Genomic DNA, 16,808 nt, shown 5'->3' with positions numbered 1-16,808 from the left:
TCTGGGCTGAAAGCACCCTCACCTTGGGTTTCTTGTAACAGCTTCTGATTAATAAAGAAGTTACCTATGGAGGGCCAATCATTCCGGCATAGTGTGTTATCCACCTTTTGTGGTTTTCTGTTGTGATATATTTTTTTTTTTTCCGAGAAAAGATCCTTTCATTAGTTACAAAACCGCCCATTGGGCTACAAAAAACCTCTCTTGCTCATAAGAAGGCAGAGCAGAGATCCAATCAAGGCAGCTAGGGAGACTCTCCCTAGGTGCAAAAAGGGTACAAAGATCAGTACAAAAAACTGAGAGCTATATCATACAATAGGAGGGGGGAAAAGCCAGACAGGTGGCCTGTAATGCCAGCAGGGGGCTCCCGCGTGTAGTGTATAGAAGGGGCCGCTGCGCCAAGTGGTGTGGAAGGCCTGGCGCCGCAAGATTGCCGCATCCGCAGGGTGTGGATCAGCTCCTGCCAAATCCCCCGAACAGTCTCTGCTGGTGGCTCCAGTCTCCCCTCAAAGGCCCTGAAACACCGGGCTCTCCAGGTGAACCAGATGGTGAGGCTGCTGAGGAGCTCCCATCGTAGATTCCTCTTCTGTGTCCGGACGGCGGACGAGAAGTCCGATGAAGGAACAAGGCGAGGCTGGCCCCTAATGAATCTGATAGCATGGCTGTCCTGCTCCGTCTCGTATCCCAGAGCAAGCCCTCACGATGTCGACCAAGCAGCGGCACCCCACGTATACATGCCCTCTAGACAGAGGGGGACCAAAATGCGCAGCATCCACAGCCAAATCTGCTGCGCCTGTGGACAGTCCCATAGGCAGTCTCTCTGTGTCTCCAAAGGGTGGCCGCATCGGACACAGGCCGCCGGAAGACCACTGTAGACAAGCCAGGTGCCAACTGCAGAGCCCTTGTGGGCAACCAGCCACTGAAAAGTCGAGATCCTGCGTGCCTGTCGACTAGCCCGGAGCCTAGTCCAAAAATCCTCCAGGAACTCCTGTGAGAGTCCTTGTAGCCGCCAATGCTCCGCTGCGACTGGAGAGACCATCCTCCTCGCAGTCAGAATATGCCTCCCTAACCGAACAGTGTAATGGAAAAAGGTAATCTCTGTGGCTTCGGGGGACGCATAAGGATCATGCCACTCGTATTCGCCAGGGTCCCACTGGAGCCGGGCCAAAGGGCGCGCATCATATGCCCAAATGCGCTCAGAGTCCACATCTGCAGGGTCTGGATCAATATGCCACTTCCGGGAAGCGGCGGCCACTACCCGTATCCTCTGAAAGATGCACTCTGTAACCCAAAGGCGACTCCGCCTCCACTCTCTGAAGTCTGCCCTCATCCTGGATCTCATAGTAGAGGCATCTACCATCCTCAGTGCAAGCTCTGACAACAATCAGGATCTCCAACTGTGTAAAGGCTCCCATCCATCGTGGGGCCGCTGGCTCGAAAGGCGTGAACCACTCCTCAGTGAGTGCGTCCTGAATGTCATCCCGCATAATCAGCCCCCCTCTGAAGTGACTCAACCTCTCCACCTAGACCTCCTCTGGGAGACTGCAAAAGGCCTGCCAGTCTCCAAAACTGCGTGCTGGGCCTGCCGCCAATGGTCCCCAGGCTAGACGAGGCCGAGAGCCCAGCATATGACCCTACTCAGTGCGTACCACGGGGCTCCATATGCCTGTTTGGCCCGCTCCTCATCACAAGTAGGTGGTCTCTGAGAAAGCCCCGGTCTCAGCAGCTCCCAAGCTCGCAGGATGCTCAAGGCAAATCTGTCCTCCCATCCTCTACTGAGGCCTATCCTCCTCATCTCTATGAAGATCCATCGTATCTCTGGTGCCCAAGTGCCCCCTACTGGAAAAGTCCTAGCCTGCAGTCGCTGAAAAAGAAGCTCCTTCCAAGGCTCAGCCCCTGGAAGCAGCCCCCGAACAATCAGCTTTCCCAATAAGGCTCTACTTTGATCAACTGGATCTATAATGCCCAAGCCTCCGTGGGCTAGCGGAAGAGTAATAACTGCCCAAGCAACCTTAGCCCGGGCTGGCTGACCGTCCCGCCCAGACCAAAGAAAGTTCCTGATCACCCTCTGTACCTGGCTGATGCAAGAGCTCGAGAAGATCCAGCAAGACGTGATGTACCACATGGTCGCTAAAAGCACTTGATTTGTCACCACCACCCTCCCAGCCAAGGATAGCCGAGCTGTACTCCAATACAAAAGCTTCTTCCGAGTACTCAGAAGAAGCGGGGCGATCTGCTGCTCAGGTGACAAATCAAGTCCAGTCTGGCATCCCAAATACCGCACTGCTGTGCCAAGAGGAATCCATCTAAAACGCAGGTCTGGGCTCCATGCCGGAGTGGGAGCGCTACTGATCCAAAAGGCCATTGTCTTGCGCCAATTGATCAATGCTCCCGAAGCTGCCCCAAAAACCTGTAGCGACTGCTCTGCCCTCTGAAGATTGGCCTCCTGGCCATGCAAAAATAATCCCGTGTCATCAACAAACTCAGAATCGAGCAGGTCCTCTCCCCGGACTGGGAGCTGGAGTCCTCTCAAACCAACCTCCTCTGCTGTCAGATACAAACTCATGGCCTCAGCAAAGAAGAGAAAAAGAAAAGGGGCGAGAGGGCATCCCTGACGGACTGATCTGGTCAACTCAAAACTCAGCCCCCGTCCTCCTTCCATCAGCACCTGGCTACGAGCTATGGAATATAGAGCCACCACCCCTCGAATCCAGACTGGCTCAAAACCCAGGCGAAGCATAGTGCCCTCTAGGAAACCCCAATCGACTCTATCGTATGCCTTCTCAAAATCGAGAAGCATAACGACCAGGTCCTCGCCGAGAAATCTAGCTCGGGCCGCCGCCTCCCAGAAGGTGAAAATGTTGTCAAGGATACTGCGCTCCTTGACGAATCCTGTCTAGGTAGCATGAATCAACTCCCCAAGGAAGGGCTGGATCCTCAAACTCAAGGCCTTGGCCAGGACCTTGTAGACAGTATTGAGGATCATAATAGGTCTCCACTGCCGAATATCATCAGACACTCCCTCCCCCTTGGGGACTGGTGATGATAGTAGAACTCATGTCTCTGCTCCTCTGCCTCTCTAACCTCCTGGCGTGCCTGGCTCTGCTGGGACGCCACCCACTCACATGTAGGCTGCTGCTCCTGAAGGCGTTGGAGCGAAGCAAGGCTACGCCTCAAGCAGCGCTCTCGCTCTCGTGTCTCTCCAAGCAGTGTCAAGGCTACAGCGTGCAAAAAAGAGCTGAGCTCAATGAGTCCCTGGGCACACTGGCAAGCTGCATCCAGGTCAGAGCTCTGGGTATCATGCCATATCCTCTCAATGTCCTCATAAAGACTGGAATCTGTAAGTATCCTCTCTGGGATCCTCAACTGCAAGCTGGTCTCCCTAGTCCCCTCCTCAAGTGTCAAAATAACTGGCACATGGTTGGAAAAAGAAGTGCCAGCGAGAATGCCAACGGAGCCCCCACGCTCCCTGAACCTGTCGCCCACATAGAAGTGATCAATCCGTGATAGATTAGTCCCTCCCTGCCGGCGATCCGCGACGGAGAGAAACTAAGACTGTCCTGAGAGCGAGAGAAAGCCTCATGCTGCCATGCATCAGTAATCCGCAGTGTCATGCAAAATCGCTCCCAAGCTGCAAGCTCCGTGCCGTGCACGGTAACATGACTGCCTCCCACCCTATCGGCCGGGTCCTCAAGCATGTTGAAGTCTCCTCTAACACACCAATGTGCGGCCTCGGGCAATGCATCTGTAACAAGGGTCCACAACTCTGCTCTTGCACTAGCATGGTTAGGCGCATAGACATTGAGCATGCCAAAGAGCTCATCATGCATCCTCAGAATAACATACTGTGCTCTACCCGGCAAAAACCCCGCGATCCACAATGGCCTGCCGCCATGCATCTGCAATGACCATACATACTCCTCCCTGCCCACCCAAGGGCCAAACCCTGCAGACCAACATGTGTCACATCTGACAGGCATCACGGGACCATATCTCCAAATCCTGCTCTCACTCAAATGGTGCTCCTGCATCATCAGAATATCAATACTGCCCCCAACCAGGCATCTCTCAAGCTCCTGCCTCAAGCATCCACGATAGTGTACATAGTGTGCGCCGCCAAGGCCCTGTACATTCCATGAGATGATCCTCATGGATGACCTGCTAAGGTGGAGGCTGTCTCAGCCATACGGCGGGCCTTCGCAAGTGGCATGGATGGAGAATAGTCCCCATCCGAGCAACCACGAATCTGCCCACCCGGTGTGCTGCAAGAATCTTGGATCAGGCGCCAGTGGCTGTGTCCCATGGCGACTGCCTCCCGCTCAGAGAGAGCAACCTCGTGTATACATACATATCCAGGGTCGCATGCTAGGTCTGCCACTATGCGAACCACTAAGTGGCGAACCCTGGAGGCATCCGCACTCCCGGAATCAAAGAAGTGAGCCAGCTCCCAGAGTCGGCCTATCACGTCTGTCACCTCCAAATCGCTCACATGGTGAGAAAACTCAACTGCCTGAGTCTTCAGAATGCTAAGAGCGAGATCCAGAGTCCACCCCCGGTCACTAGTGCGGCAAAGAGGGAAGAAGAAGGCCATCGCTAAATCAAGTGCCTCCTCCCCTCGGGCCGGAGGTATCACCACATGCACTCTGATGGGTGTTGGCTCATGGGGGCCCTCCGCTCCAAAAAGCCGTGTGAAGGAGTAGTCAAAAGCCTCCGAGCGCTGTCAAGCGTCGAGCCTACTCAGCTGACTGCGGATAGAAGATATTTGTGAAGCCCGAATCGGCATGGTAGGTCTCCTCTGCGGAGCTCGAGCAAGGTCGGTGCTCAGTGCCCGCCGGACAGCAGGTGAGTGCCAAGGTACTGCCAGGGCCTCCCGGGGAGCTGAGGCGAGCGGAGGGGGAGGGGGGGGGGAGAAGGGGGTGGGGAAGGAGCCGCTGACAAAACCGGAGTGGGAACGGGAGGAGACGAAGGCGGAAGCGAGGCGGGAGGGGGGGACGGGGGAAGGGGGAGGGGGGGTGGGGGCGAAGGAGGGGGTGCTCGCATCTCCAGATCCTCAGGCTGCGTTGGGGTCTCCTCCTGGAGGGGAGCAAAGCTGTTCCTCACTGGAACCCAGTGATGCTGAGACTGTGACTGTTGCTGCATCGGCCTCTGGGCCTGCTGCTGTGGCTGTCTCCCTCTACGGCGCCCCTGTCCAGGCTACTGTGGGGCTGCGGAAGAGTCCCTCTGAGGTGGGGCGGGAGGAGCCTCCATTAGTGTCTGAAGCTTTGTCGAGGGCGAAGCGTAAATGGAAAACCCTGCAGGAACCGAGCTGCACAAACGGCGGAGCGAGGAACGGCGGAGGAGGGGGAGAACAAAGGGGGGTGGAAAGAAAGTGAGGGGAGGGGATTACAAACACAGGCGGCAAGGGCAGGGGGAGGAGCGGAAGAGAGACGGAGCAGGGAGGGCTGGCGCGATTTTTTTTTTTTTTTTTTAAAGAGGGGGGGACAGTGGAGGGGGGGGGGCTGGCGCGATAGAGCACAGGCGGGGGGGAGGGGGGCGCGCGCGATAGAGCACAGGCGGGGGGAGGGGGGGGGGAGCTAGCGCGAGTGAGCACAGGGGAGGGGGGGCGTGAAAGAGCACTGGCGGGGGGGGGGGGCACAGGCGGCAGAGAACAGATGCAGGGGGGCGCTAAAAAGCAGAGGCGGGGGAGAGGCGAGGGCAAATAGGAGGCGGGGAAGGGGTGAGCGTGCAGGCTGCAGTGCGAGGGGGGGGGGGGGGGGGCGGAAGCTTCAGCGATTCTGTTGTGATATTTTGTGTGTGCACTCTAAGTGTTTCAGAGCAGGACTGGTTACACCACCTCCTGGGTCCGGAAGAAATTGGTGATAGGTGGTTGGCTGGCAAGGGAGGGGTCAGGGTGGTTGGGTCCGAAGCTATCTCAAGAAAGTGTCCTTGTGTCTGCAGAGCTCAAGCTAGAAGATCCCTAGGCAACGCTGGTCCGGGAAGTCAATGATCCTAGAGAGTGGAGCGATGACTCTGTCACCACTAAGTTGTAGCCCCACCCAAAGATTGTGCGGGTCTCACCTCGGAAAGCTGACTCCCACTCATACCCTGCTATGTATGGTAAGCCCCTCTCAGGGCTCTAATGAGTCTCTATAGAAAATGACATTCCTGCCTATGAGAATCTCACTCAAACCTCCTGGATTTGACCAGAGGGTGCCATTGCAGTTCCATACTGCTAACCTCACGTGTTTGGTCTCATAGACCCCGCTTCCCTATTTGGGATGGCGCTCAGTGATGATAATGACCCTACCATTTCTGTAGATAGCCCACTTGCCTGCTCTACGGGCCTCATGAACTGTCACCATCACCTCACGCCGGTGTGCCACTTGCGCTAGGGTGAGATCATCCACCATGTACACTTGTGTCCTTGAGGGCAGCCCGTCTCTCTAAGAAAGCCTATTTGCTGGTGGCATCAGGGAATCTCGTGATGAAGGACCGCTCTCGTGAAATATCCTTGCCTGCTCCCCTCCATGTATCTGCAAGGGGGTGAAAGGGGGGGAGGCGATCTTATCCACTCCTATCATTTGGCAAAGCGTCATGGCATCTGCCTTGGGGAAGCCCAACCTGTATTCCCCGCACTCACACATGGAGGATCCTGTACTTCCTGCATTTTGCCTCCTCTAGGGTCTCGTGAATGGCCATAGAATCCACATTCTTTTGGATCCTGGCAGCTCACACAACTTTGTTAATTACAAACTTGTGTAGAAATTGGGTCTTGACACAACACCTAGCGATCATACCTATGAGATACGCCTACCTACGGGTCGGCAAGTATGGGATCGAAAGGTGGAGAAGCTACCGATCCGGATTCAGGACTACGAAGATACTCTGGAGTGCTATATTATGCATCTAGATCATGTAGACTTGTTATTAGGGATTGAGTGGTTTAAGACTCTTCAAGTCCAAATAGATTGGTCTAGTCATACTTTTTCTTTTGAACATAGGAACACCCAGTATTGTATCTTAGGTGATTGTATACATCCCTCTCTCAGGGACCTCTTGTAAATACAGTTGATTTTGGAAATATAATGGATTCTTCTTTGTATAACGCTTTCCAATGTGTCTTGATTTCACTTTCTTCATTTCTCATACGTACTATGGATGTTAATGAATTAAGTGTGTTTGAAAGCAACGAATTGAAGAAGATACTTGATTTGTTTCAAGATGTATTTCTTAAGGAACTGCCATCAGGCTTACCACCTAAAAGGGCAGTAGATCATCGTATTGACCTGGTCCCTAGTGCTCAACTTGTTAGTATTCCACCTTACAGGATGAGCCAAGCTGAGGAAGATGAATTGGCCAAACAACTCGAAGATTATTTGAGGATGGGCCAGATCCGTCCAAGTAAATCACCTTGGGGTGCACCTGTGTTACTCAAGAGAAAGAAAGACAACACCTGGAGAATGTGTATGTTAGATTTAATAACTAAGCTATGAAGATTGATCAAAACATCCTCAAGGTGGATCAAAGATTGTACAAGACATCATGAATATGAGGGATAAAAATTGGTATATGCAGAAAATTGATATGAGATTAACACAAGAAGACACTAATTGTAATTAGACATGAACCAAACTTACATAATCACTTGATCACGACTTGTACCTTATTTAGAGACTCCTCTACCCTATTTTTAGTTGCATGAGTTGCATGAACAACATGCACCAACCATTTGTAAGCTTTACACACCAACCACCACTGACCACTAGCCTATCAACCACATTTAAATTGGACTAAGGAGTTGGGATTACATTTATCCAACAATCCCCCCTTAAGACCAACTTCTTACAAAACATGAATCAAGTCTAACAAACCATCTTGACACAATGAGTAAGAGTCCCCCCTTAATAACAACACAGGGTAGTGTACTCTCCTCTACAACTCGTCAAGTTGGAACAATATAAGTCTTGACTCAACCACAAACATGACATAATCTAAAAAGCATATTTCTCATCTACATCTTTTATACTAAGACTAGAACAAAGATTTGTTTCTTCTTGTTGGTTGACTTCTTCAACCACATGTGCCTTTGCTTGCTTTTGATCTTTTTGGTAGCACTTTGAGGATGGATGATTCGTCTTTCCACAATACTCACAAGGATGTTTGGAGAAACAATCCTTAGTAAGATGATTTGTACGACCACAAATAGTACACTTCTTCTTTGCTGATGTCGTAGTAACAGTATATGCATAAGGATCTATCACATCCTTTGTAATCTTCTTGTCTTCTTCTTGCAAAGAATTTATGATACTTTCCAAAGAAGGGACTGGCTCCTTCTCTTTAAGCACCGTTACAATTTGTCTAAAGCTTGAAGGTAAGCTTTTGAGCAAGATAGCAATAGCATCTTCTTCAGGAACAGGAGATTTAACATAAACTAACTGTGTCATTAAGCTCTTCAACCTGTTTATCAAAGCTGCTAAATTTTCATTACTCTCCATGGTTAGATCAAAGAGTTGCATCTTCAAACTGATCTTGGAATGCTTTGCCTTTGCACCAAAAGTACGTTCTAATAATTCCCAAGCTTCCATAGCTGACTCAACATCATCAATATAATGAATAAAATCATCTTCTAGAGCAGTAATATAAATACCAAGTGCTTGCTCATCTTTTGCTTGAAGTGCAGCCGTTGTAGCTCTTGTAACTGCAGCAGAAATACCAGCTTCATCTTCAGTAAGTGGCTTGACCATACTCCACAGATTTTTCTTCATGAGGTAGCCCTTCACCTTGATTTGCCAGGTATGGAACCCGGTTCCGTTGAATTTGTCGGGGAACTTTGAACCCATGATGAAGAACTATGATCCTTGATGTTGAAAAATTGCTCACATAGATGATTTAGACCCAAATAATAAGAATATCATCAATAAAGATCAAAATAATCATCACCATGTTGAGGGAGCAGAAACTGCAGAAAAGGGGCGACTGGAAAAACGGTTCGTGCAGCTGCTACAGTGGACCAAATGACACAAGATTTGAGATGCTGAATCTTCACTTGATGCACTTACATCACCTTAAAGGAATCGGCACAATTCGAAGTGAAGACGGCGAATTGCTGCGCTGAACAGAAAACGGGCGTTTTGGCTAGCGATGCAAAATTCGAGCTGCTGCGTTAAAATTGGGCGATGAGACCTGAGTTGTAGCATGCGTGGGAGCTTAATCAACAAGGCTATAACATAATATTAGGGTTTCATCCCCTCAGGTGCACACATGGAATCAATCTACAACAAGGTTCAAAACAAAAAAATTGGCTATGGTGATTAAGAAAGTGATTAGGATTTTTGGCTAATAATCTAATCCTAAATTGATCATGCTCTGATACCAAATGTTAGATTTGATAACTAAGCTATGAAGATTGATCAAAACATCCTCAAGGTGGATCAAAGATTGTACAAGACATCATGAATATGAGGAATAAAAATTGGTATATGCAGAAAATTGATATGAGATTAACACAAGAAGACACTAATTGTAATTAGACATGAACCAAACTTACATAATCACTTGATCACGACTTGTACCTTATTTAGAGACTCCTCTACCCTATTTTTAGTTGCATGAGTTGCATGAACAACATGCACCAACCATTTGTAGGCTTTACACACCAACCACCACTGACCACTAGCCTATCAACCACATTTAAATTGGACTAAGGAGTTGGGATTACATTTATCCAGAAGTGTATAGATTACAAGAGATTGAACAAGCTGACAATCAAGAACTGTTATCCTCTCCCTAGATCAGATGACCTGATTGACCGTTTAGCCGGAGCGAAGTACTTCACAAAGATAGATTTACGTACTGACTATCACCAGATACGTATTCAAGAAAGGCACATCGAACGAACCGCCTTTCGGACTAGGTATGGCCATTATGAGTTTCTCGTATTACCTTTTGGGTTAACCAATGCTCCAGCCACTTTCCAACAAATGACGAACAATCTTTTTCATGAACATTTGAAAAAATTTGTGGTGGTGTTCCTGGATGATATTTTAATATATAGTCGTACTCTTGAGGATCACGTTAGACACCTCACAATTGTCTTAGCTATTTTAAGACAGAATCGACTGTATCCTAATTTAAGTAAATGTGAGTTTTTTATGACAGAAATCATTTACTTGAGACACAAGATCACTAGAGACGGGTTGAGCATTGACTATGACCAAGTTCAGAAGGTTTTGGCCTGACCTATACATCAGACTGTGAAACAACTTCGTTCTTTTCTCAGTTTTGTTGTTCTTCTTCGAAAATCTGTGCGGGAGTACTCTCAGCTCACACTACTGATGACCGACTTGTTGAAAGGTCGTAGACGAAAGTCGAATCAGCCTATCACTTGGAATAACGATTCAGACTTTTGAAAGATAAAGTCAAGGAAGCACCTATCTTAGCATTACCTGATCCTAGTCGGCCTTATGTTCTTGAGACTGATGTTAGTGACTATGCAATCGGGACTGCTCTATTCCAAGATGGTAGACCTGTTGCTTTCGAGAGTAAAAACTGGACGAGCCATAACATTTTTGGCACTGTTGCCGAGGAGCTATCCCTTGGCTTTTTCCATCGTTTTTTTCTCTAAACTACGCATTACCCATTGCCCATTATCTTGATTAATGGTTTCCCATGAAAAAGATGTGGATTCGATGGTGATTTGTGTGTGATTTGGTGTAGAATAGCTCTCTTTTTTGTTTTTGTAAAGAATGCTTTTTGCTTAATTTTAGCTTAATTTGTTGTTTTTGTTGTTGTTATTGTGCTTTTTCATGTTCTTAGGGATTGCACATAGTTTGTATTAGGCTTAGTTTGCATCCATTACACTAAGCAATGCGATAGAATGCAACTTTTAGTGAATGTTAGCTCTCTTTAGTATTAAACACACTCAATCTCATTGGCCAACCCTTGAGAAGGAGCTTTATGCTGTCATTCACGCTCTCAAGGTTTGGAGACATTATTTATATGACTCCAAGTTTGTGGTATTGACTGATCATCAGCCAATCAAGTATGTGTGTGATGCAGATGATTTGAGAGGAAGAAAAGATCGATGGGCTGAGTTAATGCAAGATTTTGATTTTGAAATCCGTTATCGAAAGGGGTCCATGAATAGTGTCGCAAATGCGCTTAGTCGAATTAGAGAGGTGAATACTTTGTCGTTCACCACGATTTCTACTGACTTATATCAGTCATTGAGAGGGCTTTGCACGACTGATAGTTATTTTGATCCATAGTGACAGAAGATCCAGGACGGGAGCTCATTTATTGACCAAGACTCAATGACTGAGCAGCCTACCATTTAGGCTGCGGCGGAAGGCCAGTGGATGATTCGGAATGGCTTACTATTCCGTAATGACAAAATTTGTGTACCACAGATCCCGGACATTAGGTCTAAGATTCTTAAGGAGTGTCACGACGCCCCTTTTGATGGACACCCTGGGATACACAGGACATTAGCTTTAGTGAAACACACTTTTCATTGGCCAAAGATGAAAGGGTATGTAGAAGATTATGTTCTCAAGTGTCAAGTTTGTCGGCTGAAGCTTCCGCTCCCCCCCCCGCGGATTTTTGGGCCAGGCTCTGGGCTAGTCGACAGGCACGTAGGATCTCGACTTTTCAGTGGCTAGTTGCCCACAGGGGCTCTGCAGTTGGCACCTGGCTTGTCTACAGTGGTCTTCCGGCGGCCTGTGTCCGATGCGACCGCCCTTTGGAGACACAGAGACACTGTCTATGGGACTGTCCACCACAGGCGCAGCCGATTTGGCTGAGGATGCTGCGCATTTTGGCCCCCCTCTCTCCAGAGGGCATGTATACGTGGGGTGCCGCTGCTTGGTCGACATCGTCAGGGCCTGCTCTAGGATACGAGACGGAGCAGGACAGCCAGGCCATCAGATTCATTAGGGGCCAGCCTCGCCTTGTTCCTTCACCGGACTTCTCGTCCGCCGTCTGGACACAGGAGAGGGATTTACGATGGGAGCTCCTCAGCAGCCTCACCATCTGGTTCACCTGGAGAGCCCGGTGTTTCAGGGCCTTTGAGGGGAAACTGGAGCCACTAGCAGAAACCGTTCGGGGGATTTGGCAGGAGCTGATCCACACCCTGCGCGGACAGTATGACCGCATCCGGGACGTCTCGGATGCGGCGACGCCAGGCCTTCCACACCGCTTGGCGCAGCGGCTGCTTCTATACACTACACGCGGGAACCCCCCGCTGGCATTACAGGCCACCTGTTTGGCTTTTCCCCCCTCCTATTGTATGATATAGCTCTCAGTTATTTGTACTGATCTTTGTACCTTTTTGCACCTAGGGAGTCTCCCTAGCTGCCTTGATTGGATCTCTGCTCTGCCTTCTTATGAGGCAGGAGAGGTTTTTGTAGCCCAGTGGGCGGGTTTTTTTTAACAAATGAAAGGATCTTTTCTCGGAAAAAAAAAAGTGTCAAGTTTGTCAAGCAAATAAAGCTGAACGCTTTAGACACAAGCTGGGATGTTGCATCCTTTGCAAATCCCAACCTGTCTAAAGCTGTCTAAAGCTGAACGCTTTAGACAGGCAGGGATGTTCCATCCTTTCCAAATCCCAGGTAATAAATGGGAAAGTATTTCCATGGATTTTATTACTGGATTGCCAAGAAATCGTCAAGGCCACGATTCTATTTCGGTTGTGATGGCTCGCTTGACAAAAATGGCTAGATTTTTACCGACACGGAAGACCATTACAGCTACGCAATTAGCAAGGCAATTTATCCAGCAATTATTTAGACTGTACGGGTTACCGCAGGACATAGTAAGTGATAGGGACTCTAAGTTTACAAGTGACTTTTAGAGGCTTGTTTTTGAGAAGTTGGAAACAACTTTGAATTTGAGTTCCTCAGATCATCCTCAATCTGATGGCTAGACTGAAAGAGTTAATCAGATTTTAGAGGATATGCCTCGAGCATATGTCTCCAAAAGACAGAGTTCATGGGAGGATTATCTTCCTATGTTAGAATTTGCATATAATAGTACTAAGCATACGAGTACACGTTTTAGTCCTTTCATGCTTATATATCGTTTTTAACCTAGATCACCTATTGCCATGGAATTTTCAAGACTTCAGCATGATGCAAAACGTAATTTTTTGCAAAATATGCAAGAAATGTTAAAAGTTGCGAAGGAATCTATTAGAAGTGCTCAAGACAGAGACAGATTTATTCTAATAGACATCGTTCACCCAGAGAGTTCTCTGAAGGAACGATGGTGTATTTGCGAGTTTCGAAAGATTCCGAGCCTTTACAGACAGGTCGATCTCCGAAATTATCCCTTAGATACTGTGGTGGACCATTTCGTAAAATACCTTTAACTAGGCCAAGCAATTGGCAGAAACTTAGAAAAGTCCCATCGGTATCGGAAGTAGAAAACGGTACTAAATGTGAATAAGATGTGAATAAGATGTGAATGCGATTTGAGTTGTAAAAGGGTAGACACTGCCCTTGAATCTTGAATTGGATCAAGAGGCAAGATGTCATGTGCACATATGCCCATGGACAAGTTCCTCAGCTAGTCCACAAAAGGCGGCCAGAAAAAGACCATTAGAACTAGGACATGGAGCACAAGGTGCGGCCAGTGTGGAGCAAGGCTTGGAGAACAAGAAGAGGATGTTGTCAGCTGCCTAAAAGGAGGTACTGTTGGCTGATTACAGGCACTGTCGGCTGTACCAAAGAGCAGGGGGGTGAAACGCATCAGAACATGGTAAGTGCACCAAGCGGCTGCAAGCGCAAGAGGAGTATGGTGAAGAGACCAGAGTCGGCTGGCCGACTGCTGGTCGGCCAGCTCTTCTATGCTCCCAAAGACCTATAAATAGGCACAAGAGCTCATTGTTATATTCATTCATTCCTTTATGGAGTGGATCGTTAGGGTCCTAGTTTAGGACAGAATTTTGGGTGTTATCACCTTTTCTTCAAGGCAGCCTAGGGCTGCAGACAAGTATCTTTTTGTACCATATGAATATACTGAATTTCCAACACATCTCTCTCTCTATCTGCGTTTTGCATCGGATGGTTTTCCAAGAGTGTTTAGGGCTGAAGAAGACTCCCAGAGCTTCCGCATGTTACATTGGTATCAGAGCATCAGGCTCAGCCAAGCTAAACACTGATTCAGTCCCATATGATGGTGTACAGGTCCAAGGTACAGGAAAGTACATGAATACGAAGCCCAAGGCAAGGAGCACAGAAACGAGAAGAACTCCCAGGAGGTTTGTTGGTGGTGTTCCACAAAGCCAAAGGGGATGGCAGTCCTGTGAGCCAGATAGGTTCTCGGGCAACGGTCCCAAGGGAGGTTTATCCTCCAAGGGTGATGTGAGAGTGCCAGACTCATTTCTCAGGAATGAAAACCAAGACGGTGTTCAGAGTCACGGCAGGAATGGATTGTGGACTAGATGGAACAGATGCATAGATCTTAGTGTGTGACAGAGTGGTTTGGAGACCGGGCCGGGTTTTCAGAGAAAAAAAAAGGGGGTTGCCAGAGATGGATGGATGAGAGAGGGATATCGGGAAAGGAATGGGATGATGACAGTCATACAAGAGCAGGTTGGAAGCCCGTCATCAAGTTTGGCAGAGGGGGATGTCATGTGCACATATGCCCATGGACAAGTTCCTCAGCTAGTCCAGAAAAGGCAGCCAGAAAAAAGACCATTAGAACTAGGACATGGAGTGAAACCGATCCCGTCAAGTGGGAAAGACTCCGTTGGACACCCACACGCTTAATAGCACAACTTTAAAACCACAAATTTGAAATGGACAACTTAATACAACTTGAAATTTAAATGAAATGAAATGGATAGATGGACACCAGCACTCGGGCCGGAACAGGCCGACCCCCCCCTCAATATATGATATATTTATTGGGAGTATTTAATGAATACAATGCTCCATGGGTTCCAAGAACCAGATAATGTCCATGTACATATGAAAACAGTACCAAACAAATAGGCTCGAAGTCGAAACTTGATGTAGAAGCTTGAAGCAGAACGACCACTAGTGTGGTCCAATCTCTACGGTCCTGTGCTTTCACTGGACTCCGCGGAGAGCGCCTCACTGGTGTTCCGAGACCACGCACAAACAGGCGCTCTCGTACTAACGCCTGGCTCTCCCGATCTCAGCACCTTTGGACCGAGGTTCGCCAATATAGCTTGGACAACCCGGCACCGAACGGGTGTTGGCCGAGCGGAATGAATCCCTTATCAGATTTAAACATAAAGTACTTTACTGAAATCTGAAATTCACTTACTTGTGGATGGTTGAGGAAGTCCAATACTCATGTGTACAGTTACATGAGAGAGACACCGAGATGAAGCCACTTGAAGAAAGAAAACACCGCCTATGGAAAGGAAGTGCAGCCTCTTGCTGGAAACAAAGATGAAGCAGCCGCCTTAGGAGAGGTATCGCCTGGCTGTAGGAATACAGCCACCAGATGAAGAGGGAAAAGGAGGCGCTTGCAATAGACAAGTGCGGCCTGCTAGTGTTGGCACATGCCGCTTCTGGAGAGGTGTAGTATTTGGCTGCAGTTTACGTAGTCACCTGCAGGAGGGAAGGTGGTGTAGATGCCTGTAGTAAACAGGCGTAGCCATCAGCAGTAAGTACAGCCTGTTCAGCAGGCGTCTGTTGGAGAGCAGAAGCGCAGCTAGTGAAACAATCGCCTGGGATTACACGCACAAGAGTTGGTTGCCTGGTTGTACAGAAACGCAGCCAGCAGCCTGAAGTGCAGTTGCCAGCTGAATAGGTAACTCATGCGCAGCCTGTTTTGGCCGCCTGTAGAGGAAACAGGTGCAGCCGCCTGCTGCAAGTACAGTCGTATGTACTGAAGATAGGGCAGCCTGTGAGCAGCCACGTACAGAAGTGCAGAAACAGTTTGCCCGTGTACAAGCGCAGCCTGAGGGAGCGAAGAGATGAAGCGCAGGTCGTTTCTTTTTCCTTTTTCTACGAAGAATGGTGGGAGAGCACGCCGGTGGTATCCACGATTGAAGGAGGGAGCCTTTTTTTAATAAAATTAAAGTGGAGTTTACTCCACGCTTGCATGTGGGTGGGGAGTTTGGGTAGGTGACCATGCCCACCCCCACACTCACTTAAAGTGGGGCTCCCCACCTTGGCCCCTAAGTGGGTGCCCAAAGGGGGTGCCCACTTTTAAATAAATGTGAACACCTAACCTTATAAAATAAAGGGTTAGAATATAAAACATTAAAACAACAAGTGCGACATACTTACCACCTGTTCACATGCACCAAAAGCTTGTCAGAATACAGAGCAGACTTCACGACTCACTGGCAGGCATCCCCGCTCAGTAAGTAACATGTCAAGCAGGCAAACACACAAATACATGTCATGCGAAAACAGTTTCAAACATGCAAAATATGTGTGCATGTGCAAATAGTAACATAGACATATCTCCCGTTCATGGAACAAGTACAAAATATCTGTCGGCACAAAACTGGCACGACATAAAAAACATAAAAACCTGGTCTTCCTATGGAGTGACAGTCCCATAGGTAAGACAGTTCCAGGCACGAGTCTCCCTATGGTGTGACAGTCCCAAAGGCAAAACACAGCACGAATACTGGCTCTTCCATGGCGTGACAATCCCATGGGTCGAACACAGTCCACGTCATACACGGGTGGCACTGGTCTGGCTCCCGTCCATACGACACCATCCTGCTAACACACGGGTGGCACCAGTCTGGCTCCCGTCCATGTCAGCAAAATACTGGCCTCTTCACACGAGACACGGGCCTGGCCTCAAGTGAACGAGACGCAAAAACTGGAGATGGACCAAAT

General features: G+C 48.6%; 1 protein-coding gene across 7 annotated transcripts in view; it reads right to left on the bottom strand.

Moving 5' to 3' along the window:
- The window catches only part of LOC147637249 (U-box domain-containing protein 52-like), a 124,137-nt gene that overhangs the window by 25,725 nt on the left and 81,604 nt on the right, over nucleotides 1-16,808 (bottom strand). The window lies entirely within an intron of this gene.

Source organism: Cibotium barometz, chromosome 7, assembly GCF_041138505.1.
Source record: "Cibotium barometz isolate CiBa-2024 chromosome 7, ASM4113850v1, whole genome shotgun sequence".
NCBI classification, from domain to species: domain Eukaryota; kingdom Viridiplantae; phylum Streptophyta; class Polypodiopsida; order Cyatheales; family Cibotiaceae; genus Cibotium; species Cibotium barometz.
This window is presented reverse-complemented; position numbering and strand designations above follow the sequence as displayed.